At 33.7% G+C, this 11,547-nt stretch overlaps 1 long non-coding RNA gene across 1 annotated transcript in view; it reads right to left on the bottom strand.

The window, feature by feature from the left end:
* Positions 1-271: 271 nt before the first annotated feature.
* Positions 272-11,547, bottom strand: part of LOC125617523 — a 13,857-nt gene continuing 2,581 nt past the window's right edge. The window contains exons 2-3 of the long non-coding RNA XR_007348565.1: positions 4,056-4,149; positions 272-976 (exon numbers count right to left, since the gene is read on the bottom strand). This is a non-coding gene — a long non-coding RNA (uncharacterized LOC125617523). The remainder of the gene's footprint in view (positions 977-4,055; positions 4,150-11,547) is intronic.

Genomic DNA, 11,547 nt, shown 5'->3' on the forward strand with positions numbered 1-11,547 from the left:
AAACCTGTCCAATGAGTTCCTTATTTCAGGTATTGTACTTTTTCATTGTAGAATGTCCATTATTTATAAGGAAATACAATCCTCTGATGTGAAAATACTACATATTTTTCTCCCTTTTGGTCATATTTTCCATCTTTTCTTTCCCTCTTTTCTGGAATCTGAATTATCTTTTCTTTTTCCTTTTTTGAAACTCATTTATTGATTATTTTCTTTATTCAGGATTCAACTCAGGGGTGCTTTACGATTGAGCTATATCCTCAACCCTTTATTTTTTAATTAGAGGCAAGCTCTCTCTAAATTTCCCAGGCTGGTCTTGAACATGTGATCCTCCTGACTCAGCCTTCTTTGTCATTGGGATTACAGATGTGCACCACCATGCCTGGATTGAACTTCTTGAAATTTTGATAGACATTGCAGATTAAAGGTGCTGAGGATCTCAATTATGTTATTGCTTTGAAAAATATGTACCTATGTTAGAGAACATAGTCAAATTATCAGCAGATGACACTGATCTTCAGAAGGTTTACTTTTAGGAATTGGTGGGGTGGGTTCATGTCAGGGTTGACCTTAGTCTGTTGGCGTAGTCTTCGCTCCTAAAGTGTGACCTTATTCCTAGAGTATGGCATTTCTGAGATCTTGCCTAGTAAGATCTAGGTGTCCACAGAGGGCTCTCCTTTCTAATTGGGCAGGAACTCTACATCTCTCAATCTTTGCAACTCTGACCCAAAAGGAATTTAAGGTTTTGGGGTGTTTTTTCCCCCTCTGTTACTTTTTGTGCTCTGGTGACCTGTCTTCCAAACCCAAGCTGTTTTAATTGCCCTGACCTCAGATCTTCATTTTTTTTTTTTTCCAAACAAGAATTCTACTTTTGGCTTAAGTTGTACTTGTCTGGAGAAATCCAAGGTGATAGTAGAGTTGATCTCACATGCTTCCTTCTCTCTAGGATTGTAGGTCAGCATAGGCCACTCTTCAACACCTGCAAGTCATTGTTTTACATATTAATATGAGGTTGCATGTTTCTTTATAATAGTACAGCAAGCTCATGACATTGATTTAGTTACTCTCTCATGACTAGAAACAGAAGTTTATAACTACATTTTAAGGGGATATTTTTTATCTGATTTGAAGATACATAAGTTAGAGTTTCTTAATCTTCCCTTTGATATATCTATGGCAGAACTGGGATTTTATCAATATAGTCCTCTTTTCCCACACAATCAGCAGTGCTTCATTCTGACTGACTATTTTTCTTAAAGGACTGATATTTGTTCATCTGCATGCATTTGCTCATGAGATTTCTCAAGTTCTGAATATTTTTTTCTCCTTCTCTACCTAAATATCACTCATCTCTCTAGGTTTATAATCATTCATAATTTTTCTAAGAAATAATCTCTGGCAATTCTATTCACATTAATTATTCCTTTCTATGAATCACTAATATAGTTTTGGACAGTACTAACTGATTTATTGCCCCCTGATTTTACCATGATAAATTGTTTTCTTTCTTTTGGAAGATTGCAAGTCCTATGAACTGAAGGTCCAACATTGGTAGTAATGTAGAACATAAACTTCCCTTTATACTGTGGGAATGTAGGCTTAATATTCGTAAAATAAAGATTGCTGTTACAGAAATGTGGCTTACATATTTATAATATTGGCAAATTAGTCAAATAATATGTGACTGATATACATTTTATTACTAAGTACAGCTATTTTATATCTCACCCTGGAGTGGAAGGGATTATCTATTTCAGCATGTACAGAAAATGGCTTATAACAGAGATATAAATATGCAATTTGGTGAGAGTGCAGTTCCTGGATTAAAATTCAAAGTAGCAGGAAAATTATTTCTAGGGGTAAGGCAGAGACAAAGGGTGGTGTTTGCAAATGCAAGGAAATTCCATATATTAGTTGTCCTTAGTATCTACCCTCTTTAGCAATTAGGTGTTTGGTTCCTGGACCCTGCTGAGATACCAAAACCCACAGATGTTCAAGTCCTTTGTAAAGAATAGCATGGGATTTTATTTAACTTATACATAGCCTCTCACATACAGTGTCATCTCCAAGTTACTTATAGCACCTAATACAATGTACATGCCATGTAAACATGCTGTATGGTTTAGGGATAGAGACAAGAAAGAATCTTTACATGTCCAGTACAAATACAATTTAAAAAAAACATTTTGGAGAACATTTGATTAAATATGTGGATGAAAAAACCCAAATGCAGAGGGCCACTTGTGTATAGGTGTGCACAGACCTGTGAGGTACTTATACAAAAAAAAAAAAAAGAAGAAGAAGAAGAAGAAGAAGAAGAAGAAGAACAAAAACAGAGTTCCAGAAGAAGTGATTTTGCAGAATCCTAGGCATTATGAATTTAGCTTTTTAAAATAATAGGAGCTCACATTGAGTAGAAATGAGATAAAAGGGGTTATAAAAGAAACCTAAAACTTTGTTGTTGGGTACGATGATACACTCATTATTCATATTATGTCTCTCTTTGCTACAAATCCTTGGATCAGTGCTACAATTTTAGTTTTAAGCAGTATAAAGTTTACAAAGAAATTAAGAAGAAAGAGCCAAAAGTGGCCTTTCATTTTCACAGATATTTATTTTTCATCATTTCTTCAAATATTTTTTTCTGTCTTATTATCTTTCCCTCTCCTTCTAGTGAGTATTCCTATCACACATGTATTTTTTTTTTTTTTTTGCTTTTGCATTCTGCTGGGTTTTTTCCATCTTTACGTTCACTTAAACTTACTCCTTTCAAGGCTATTCCATGAATATTTTATTTCACAGCCTTATATTTTCTTATTAAAATTTTAATGTGATCCTTTGGTTTCTATTTTTTTTCTTGAGAGTGCTTATTTATTTGTTGGGTTTTTTTATACATTAAAAAAAATGTTTTCTTACTTAGGAGACTTGTAATGGATAATCTATAATCTTTATCAGTTCCCGAACTCAGTTCACCCTAGGGTCATATTTGATTGATTTTTCTTTTTTGGGAATAGTTTTCATTTTCTTGGTTCTTTATCTATCAACTAATATTAAAGAGTATCTTGGCTGTTCTCAATTTTACTTTGTAAAATTCTAGATCCCTTTCTTTTTCTCCAGTGATTATATTATTTCCTTTGTATTTCCCAGGTATTTTGCTTAGCTGATTTTGAATTGCAATCACTGGTCTTATGTGTCAACTCCATTTTCAATTCAGATATTTTGTCTTTAGTGAGTCTGTTCTGAGTTTGCTCCTCATCTGCGTGATTTAGGAGTCAGAAGTTTGAATGGACAATTTAGTGATAATTTCTCGGGCTCTTTCTCCTGCAGGATTATCTGATGACCTTGGGTGTTGCTGGTTTCCCAGCACCACTTTTTTTCTTTCACAGGACAGAAAGAGTTCAGGTTGTACATGTGCTCCACATATCTGCTGACACATGGACTGTACTTTTTCTCAGCACTTTAAACTTGAAAATCTTTTCTAATGAGAAATAGTCCACTTTCCAGCATATAACATATTCAAATCATATTTGTTAATCTAGAGGAAAAATCACACTTATTAAATTTCTAATCTGTGACAGGCACTATACTGTTTTGTATTTTATTTCTTCTAGCACATTTCTTATACTACCAAAGTGCAAATTTGACTTGAAACATGTGACACTCCAATTTACTTTCAGCTTGGATGTAAGTGACAATAATCATAGTGACAATTTCTCTTAGAGCTGATATCTCATCTGCAAATTAACTTCCAACCTGACAGTAGAATCATAGGGTGGCTTATAATTTTTTTTGCATAATTAATGGTTTTGCACTGATGCAACCAGAACTCTACATCACATTACATCCTAGTGGCTTTACAAGCTGCTCTTCTATTTCCTTCAATTCTATAAACTATCCTTGGAGTGACTTTGTAGTTTGTGACATTTACATCACTCATTCTGTCCTTGGTTTCACAAACATATGTCCTACTTGCTCTTTAAGAGCATTGTTTTCCATCTATAGTGCTAAAATCATTTTAAATTTTAACACATAGTGATCTTGTTCTCTTATATACTTACAGTGCCTATAGTACTATTACCATACTCGATTGATGCTTTTCGTTTCTTGAAGATGTTTTGGAAAAATTCCTTCAGTTCTGACATTAGTAGCCTCCTAAGAGGAAAATCAATTTATATTAGTAAACAGAATGATTAACTTAGGAGTCATTTCCTCACAATTCTCGGTATTACAGGGATATCTTTGGAGCCTATAGGGAACATGTTTTATCCTCTTGCTTTAGTATCCAAATCTAGTTTTTAAGAGACTGATTGTTAATTGTAAACCATTTGTTTCTGCCTCCAGAGATCATCACATTCTATGCAAACACAACTACTGGAAGTTAAAATGTGCAAAGGTCACTGTTGAGTTTCTTGCAAAACATAGTTAATTCAGAGTTCACCATGGATGTTTGCTATAGACTAAAGTACAATAAGTAGCTTCAAGGGATGATGCATCAAATACTTTGAATGAGATGAGTGGTGCAGGGAACAAAGGATCAACACAGCAATTAAATTTCCCCTGAATTTCTCTAAGACAGATCTAAATGGAGATGCTATTGTAGAAATTTCAGCACAGAAACCACACTTGCACTGCTAATGCTGGGTACTGGATACTAATATTATTGCTGGCAGCCTTTGATAGTTGAATGGTTCTGAAGCCAGATGAACAAGATGGATTCCAGGACACCTGATTTTAATGTTCATTTCTGAATCAAAGCTATATATGCTATGTCTGATGGGTACACCTGAATCACACAACATGTGCTGTAACTTCTAGGAAAGCAGAGAAAATGATTCTGACATCCATCTTGAGAAAGCACAGACAAGTAACTTTGGAAATTCCCCCAAGCAAAGGATGCCTTTTCAAAGGTATTAAAAACTGAAAAGCCTGGTATATTTCCACTAGTCATTAGCATATGGAAAGGTCTGAAGGGCATTTATTTATATGCAGCCACCTAGGAAAAATGAATAATGTTACTATACACCTTGCTCATTCATTGTAACCAGTTTCTTCTTTTATTCCTAAGAGATGTACAGGATGCTACTTGTGAGGGTAAAGCAGAATATTTTGGGACATGTGAAGATCTAGATATAAAAAGAGATAATCAGTAGAAGTTTTGGTCTATGCAGAATCCAATGGAAATGTAGATTTCAGCATAGGATGGCTACTGGCTTTTATATTCCTAAAAGCATCCCCACCAGAGGAGATAGAGTGGAACTTCATTTCTAAAACATTAGGGCTATTCGAGAAACTTCAGAGGAGATTACATGGCATTTTTCACAAGCAGTTCCTCTTCAAATTATTATTTCTGTCTTCAAAAAATTTTTCATATCAATAAAGAAATGAGTACATTTTCACAAGAAGCAGAGAAGAAAGTCTAAACACTAACAACTGAAAAGGGGAGAAGAAAGTAGCAACTACAAAATTAGCTTCACATCTTTTCACTAGTTGAAACAATGTTAACTCTGATACATTTAAGAGTTAGGAAAACTGTTAACTTCTTTGCAGATCATTTTATTTTATCAATCTTGGAAATAAAATTGCAATGATAAGTTGTCACATTTTCTTCTAATGGAATAGAAAATAACCCAGGCCTCCAAAATAAAAATCCCCAACTGCCACAAAAGGCTTCTGTACAGCATCCTATAAACATGTTTGTTCTTTAAGGAAATTGAGTATTCATATAGATTGTGAGATAAAATTATTATGACTAAAAAAAACTGAATTTCTTTTATCTCTCTTATAAGTTTTAATGAAAAGCTCTATAAAGAAAACAATTAAGAAGAAAAGTCAATATTGTAAAAGCAGTTTGTTCATATGCTTAATGTTAGTAAAATTTTGTTTTGTTTTGTTTGTGTTGGTCCAGTTATATTGAAGACTCCTAAGTCTATGAGAGATTTTCATTGACTAAACTACTATGTTAGTCAGCTTCCAATCACTGTGATAAATTTCTGTATAAACACCTTATAAGGAGAACAGTTGCATTTTGACTCATGCTTTCAGAGATTTCAGTCCACAGATCTGTTGCCAGTGGCCTGTGGTAGCACAGAACATCATGACAGGTATATGTGGCTTCCTCTGAGGCCTTTTTAATTCATGGTGACAGGGAAGCAAAAGAGAGCTGAAGAAGCCAGTGTTCTGACATCTCCTTCAAGGGCACACCCCAGTGACTTAACCACCTCTCTTTAGGTTCCACCTCTTAAAGGTTCTAACACCTAACAAGAGCATCTCATGCTGGTGAATAAGCCCTCAACACATGGTCCTGGGGGGACCTTCAAGATCCACTGCTAAATTAGTAGAACCTCCTGACAAGCTTGCTGTATTACTTCTCAGGTGTATTACTGCTCATCTATAGCATCTGTTATAGCCCAATCATTAAACCCCTCTCTCTATAAATGTAACACATTTTATATGAATTTGTATACATAGGAAATTTCTAGCACATTTAGATCCAAACATATATACAAGAAGTGGAAACTCAGAGTTAGTCCAAATAGCTAACAAAAAAGCAAATAAGGAAAAAAACTCATCCTATACATTTTATCAACTCATGTCTTTTAGGAAACAGAGAGTCAGCTCCCTTGACCTCTTCACTGCTGGGAAATAATCTGTCATGTGCACTGATTATTAAGATTATGGAAATAATGCCTAGCAACTTTATACATGTTGTAGTATGCTTAATTTTTCACTATCCAAGTTGATTATTGAAACTTTTCTCTTCTGTGAATCATTCCACCTCACAAATCTCACAAGGAAATAGCTTTTTCTCTTTATTAGAAATATAGAAGCTCCACAACTGGCAATCACATATCCAACAATCCTTCTGCATTTCTTTTCACTAAACCATACTCTGCCCTGTACTATAATGACAAGTGCAGGGCTTTGGTCTTTGGAGTGTGAATGGCATTTAAAATAAGACAAATGAAGCCCTCTGAGAGATCCACACTCTGCACATCTCGTCAATTTAGAATTCCTATTCCTTCTCAGGAATCTCTCCTTGTATTCTCTCCCTTATATCTTGCAATATCTATTTTTATCTCTAGTGGAGTGGACCATTCTCAATAGTAGCATATATACTTATTAACTCCTACATTAAAGAAATAAAGCATAAACAAATATTCTTTTTCCACATTGATCTAACATCTTAATTTTTCAAAATGGCTAATAAATAAATATAACTGAAAAATATTCTTCTCAAATGAGATTTCATATGTCTGAGCTGAGTTTCATGTCACCTATTTTTCCATTTTCTCCCATGATGGATATATTTTTGCTGAGGAGTCTCCAAATTGTCCTCATCCTCTTTTCCTTTGCTCTCTGTTATTCCTCCTATTTTGCATGACATACACAATCCAATCAATCCCAAATCCTTCTCTCTGTAATAGACCTATATCTATATGTCAAAATCTTATAAAACTTCCATAATGTTTTCTTGAATGTCTAAATGTATTAATAACTTAACATGGTGAAATGAGAACCTTCACTTTCACCTCAATCACTAACAGTTCATCTTCCTCTGCTTAGTAAATGCTATTACTGTACATGTACTATTGTCAGCCAAATATGCATGGGTTATTCTTGGTTCTTCTTTCACCTATACTGCATTTGCATACTAGATACATGGTTAACTGAACTACATAGAATAGAAAGAATTTATTGAACAGTTTATGATCAAACTAGACTTAAAAATAAGCTTAGATTAAAATCAGACTGACAAATATCCTTGGCCTCTTTTCCAGGCCATTTTTTCCGCATAAACCTTTCAAATTGCCATAATGACAGAGTAAGAATCAATACATGAAGGAAGAAATGTTGCACTAAGAGGATAGGGGGAGTCCATTTGTGCCAGTATGATCTTACCCACTGCAGCATAGGCTTATTCCCCATAATATATTATTGATGTATTAATCTATTATTGATAATGCAGTTAATGTTCATGTGAATATAGGCAAGCCAGATAACTCTGCTTGTGCTACTTTCTCTGAAGTGGAATGAGATCAGCCAGAGGGAAGAACATGTCACTCTCATTACAACTCCAAAACACACACACACACACACACACACACACACACAGAGTTTACCTCTTCATTTTTTAATGTGTGCTTACTTTGTTTCCACCTTGCTTTATATATTGGATGGTGGCTTGGGGACACATTCCTGTCTCCACAATGTCTCAATAAATTAAAAATTATAATGTCTTGGTTTTTATTGTACTAACCTAAATTGTGTTTATTTTCTATTATTTTTCATGTTTTTCCACATTCAAAATTACAGAGCTGTCAACTTTAAGTAATAAAATGTTCATATAAGCTCTATATCTACCTCAGAGTAAAGAGGTGGAAAAGACACTGGATATCAGAAAATCATATTTCTGTCCCTGTATTTCATTTTAAAGAATGAAACTTTTTGTATATGACAGTTTTCTAATATTTATCTTATCTCTTGCAAGGCTGATAAGAAAAGAAAAGGTAAACACATAAGTATAACATACCTACATGAAGATTTTTGTTAAGATTGCCACAAGGAAAAGTGACATTTGTTTCCCATCTTCCCTAAGTCCTACAAGATAAGACCCATCTCAATTATTCATAATTAGATAAAATTGGGGGACATATTTCCAGAACAGAACAAGGAAGAGAGTAGAAACAAAGGAGACTTTTAGTGCAACTACACAAATGAGCTTCCCATTCACCACCTCATTGAAAATACATCAAAATCTTTCTATTTAATATTTATTGTGAACATGGAAACTATTAAAACTTGCTCAAAAGAGGAAAAAGGAACAGCATTCACTTACTGAAAATCTACTCTTGACCATGTCACATTTGGTGGTTTGGTATATTTTATAATTGTTTACTATTCCACTTAAACACAGTAGGTAATATCATGGACTCTGGAATATACACCTGTGTTTATCTCATCTCAGTGACTAGTAATGTAGCATTGTACACATTATTTAACTTCCTGGAACTACTATTTTTTCCCCTTGGTTATGTGTGGCTAATAGTAGTCTCTATCATGTAGGATTGCTGTAAGATTTTAATGTGACCATACATGATGAAATTCACAGACTCTTTATACTTTAAGTATTCCCAAATGTGAAACAGGACACATCAATCTTTCATTACACTCAAACAGGGTAATTTATAGGTCTTTTGAACTTCATACCTTTTAAATTAAAATAATGACTTTTACTTATCTAATTTATTTTTGCATACATTATAATTTTCAAGCTTTTCAACCTCATGAGATTAATGTTATATGACAAATTCTGTCAGACTGAAAGTGATAATGTTCTTTGCCTATTTGCAGAAACCACTAATGAGCTATTTTGAGACCCAATGTCAATGCAAAAACAAAAGTCAGAATGCTAAGGAGTGAATGCATTCCTAATGCACTCTGTGACTAGTGATGATGGATGTTAAACTGACTCAAAATGCCAAAGAGGAGAAAGTAAAAACCTCAGCATTATCATTCTCGTGTGTTTATTTTGGGCTATGTCATATTTACATAATATTTAGAAGCAGAAAGTGAACTATCATGTTCATTTTAGCAGTATATGACGTCTATTCTAAGTACTCACTTTTTCCAATTTTGGCATCACAGTGGCACAGAAATAAGGTAAGAGTAATAATCTAATTATTGTACAGTAAAGCTTTGATTTTTCTCAATTTTTTCTCTACAACAGTTAAATTTGATCTGAAAAGTAAATGGGATATTATTAAATTATTTATTTTATGTATAATTATTGGATATTAAACTTTAGTAGGGATTCTAACAGTTAATTTGGAAAAGATCTCATTGACTATTTCAATGAAAAAAAATGGAACAAATTAAATGTTTCTGCTTATCCACATTACATTCCAATGATTTCAATCATGATTTAAATATGAATCATTTAGGCTCATAAATTTTAATCTCATATATTTAAGGATTTATAAACATTTTATATATTAAAGATGAACTCAAGACAGATTTAGAGAACCACTAACTTCCATTTAGATTAAGATAATGCATACTTCCAACAGAATGCCTAAAAAAGAAAAAGGCTATGAAACAAATGTTTAAAATTTTCAGTTTCATCTATAAAATGATGATAACTTTTAAACACTTAGCCAGCTGCAGCCCCAGTAGTTAATTTTCTCCCAGAAAAGGAGATATGTGAGGCATCTTTTGGCTAATAAGCAACTATTCCAGAAATTATTCAGCAAGAGAGCTGAGAGTGATCTGTTATTAAATTATAAAATGGTCAGATTTATTTAATTTTTTCCCAGACTGAGTATTTTGCTCAGATGTTTTTAAAAGTTATAATAAAACATTTTTTTCTCAAATATTTTTAATGTAGAGAACATTGATTCAGTGCTTAGCCATTGGTTATTGTGCCCCAGCATGATCTCTGTATTTGTAATCCAAAGGCTAGAACTTGTGTTTAGATTTTATTTACTAAGTCCATGAACTTGGGTAAGCCACTTAGATATAACAGGTAAGGCATACTGAAATAAAGTACCATGTAAATAGATTACAGTGGTTAGAGTCTTGCACCAGCACACAAACATGGCTAAGACCCAGTCTTTGGTCATGTCTGTGTGATAATTTCATTGGACATGTGTGTATCATGTACTTGAATGATATTAGTAATAGCTGCTTGCTCTTATACTAGCCATGGGTAGTTTATTTGTACTCACACAATGAGTGCAAATAAACACATGCAAATGAGTATTAGCCTGAATAAATCCTAAGAGATATTTTGTGAAGAAAATCAGGTTAAAGTTAGCATTTCTCTTCTCGAAGCCTCCTTCCTATTGTTCTTTGCACTTCAATTCTATTACTGTTTCCATAGAAACAAAAATCCTGGGGAAGAATAACTGATAAAGCAAAGATGGAAGATGAGCCCAAACCTTGAAAGACTGACCACAAAATTCTGATGAGAAGATCCCACAAAGGTTCCAGTCATCAGCTCTGATTAAATGACTAACAAGCCTTTAGAGCCCATACTAGTGAGTGAGTTAGTTTTGTTGTCCAGCTGGTAGTTTGTAAAAAACATTTGAAACACAGTGTGCTATGAGGAAGAAAATATCACAGAATAAAATGCAATACTATAAAATGTCATTTATCTAATGAGTCTGGTGGCCATTTATCAATAACTTTTTTTCTACAGGAATTATTATTCTTTAAATTATCAACTTGCCTTCTGGAGCTCCAAGACACAAATATATCTGCAGAATACGGGATACACATTTGGCCTTAGAAAACTATTTGCACTTTAAAAGTTTGGAAAGGGAAAGTTCTGTGGGAAACATGGTGAAATGATTTAATGATAAAAGCCATCTGGAAAGAAGAGGCATGGGGAAGGTGAACAAGCAATGTGTTATGGAGAGATGATGAAAACCTGAGCTTAGACCACTGTATAGCTTCCCCAATCAGTCTGTTTGATTCTGTGTTTTCAGGTTTTTTTTTTTTTTTTTTTTTTAGAAACTTCCTCCATAACATCATTGCTTGTTCACCTTCCCA

The sequence above is a fragment of the Marmota marmota genome, unplaced genomic scaffold (genome assembly GCF_001458135.2).
Source record: "Marmota marmota marmota unplaced genomic scaffold, marMar, whole genome shotgun sequence".
NCBI lineage: Eukaryota > Metazoa > Chordata > Mammalia > Rodentia > Sciuridae > Marmota > Marmota marmota.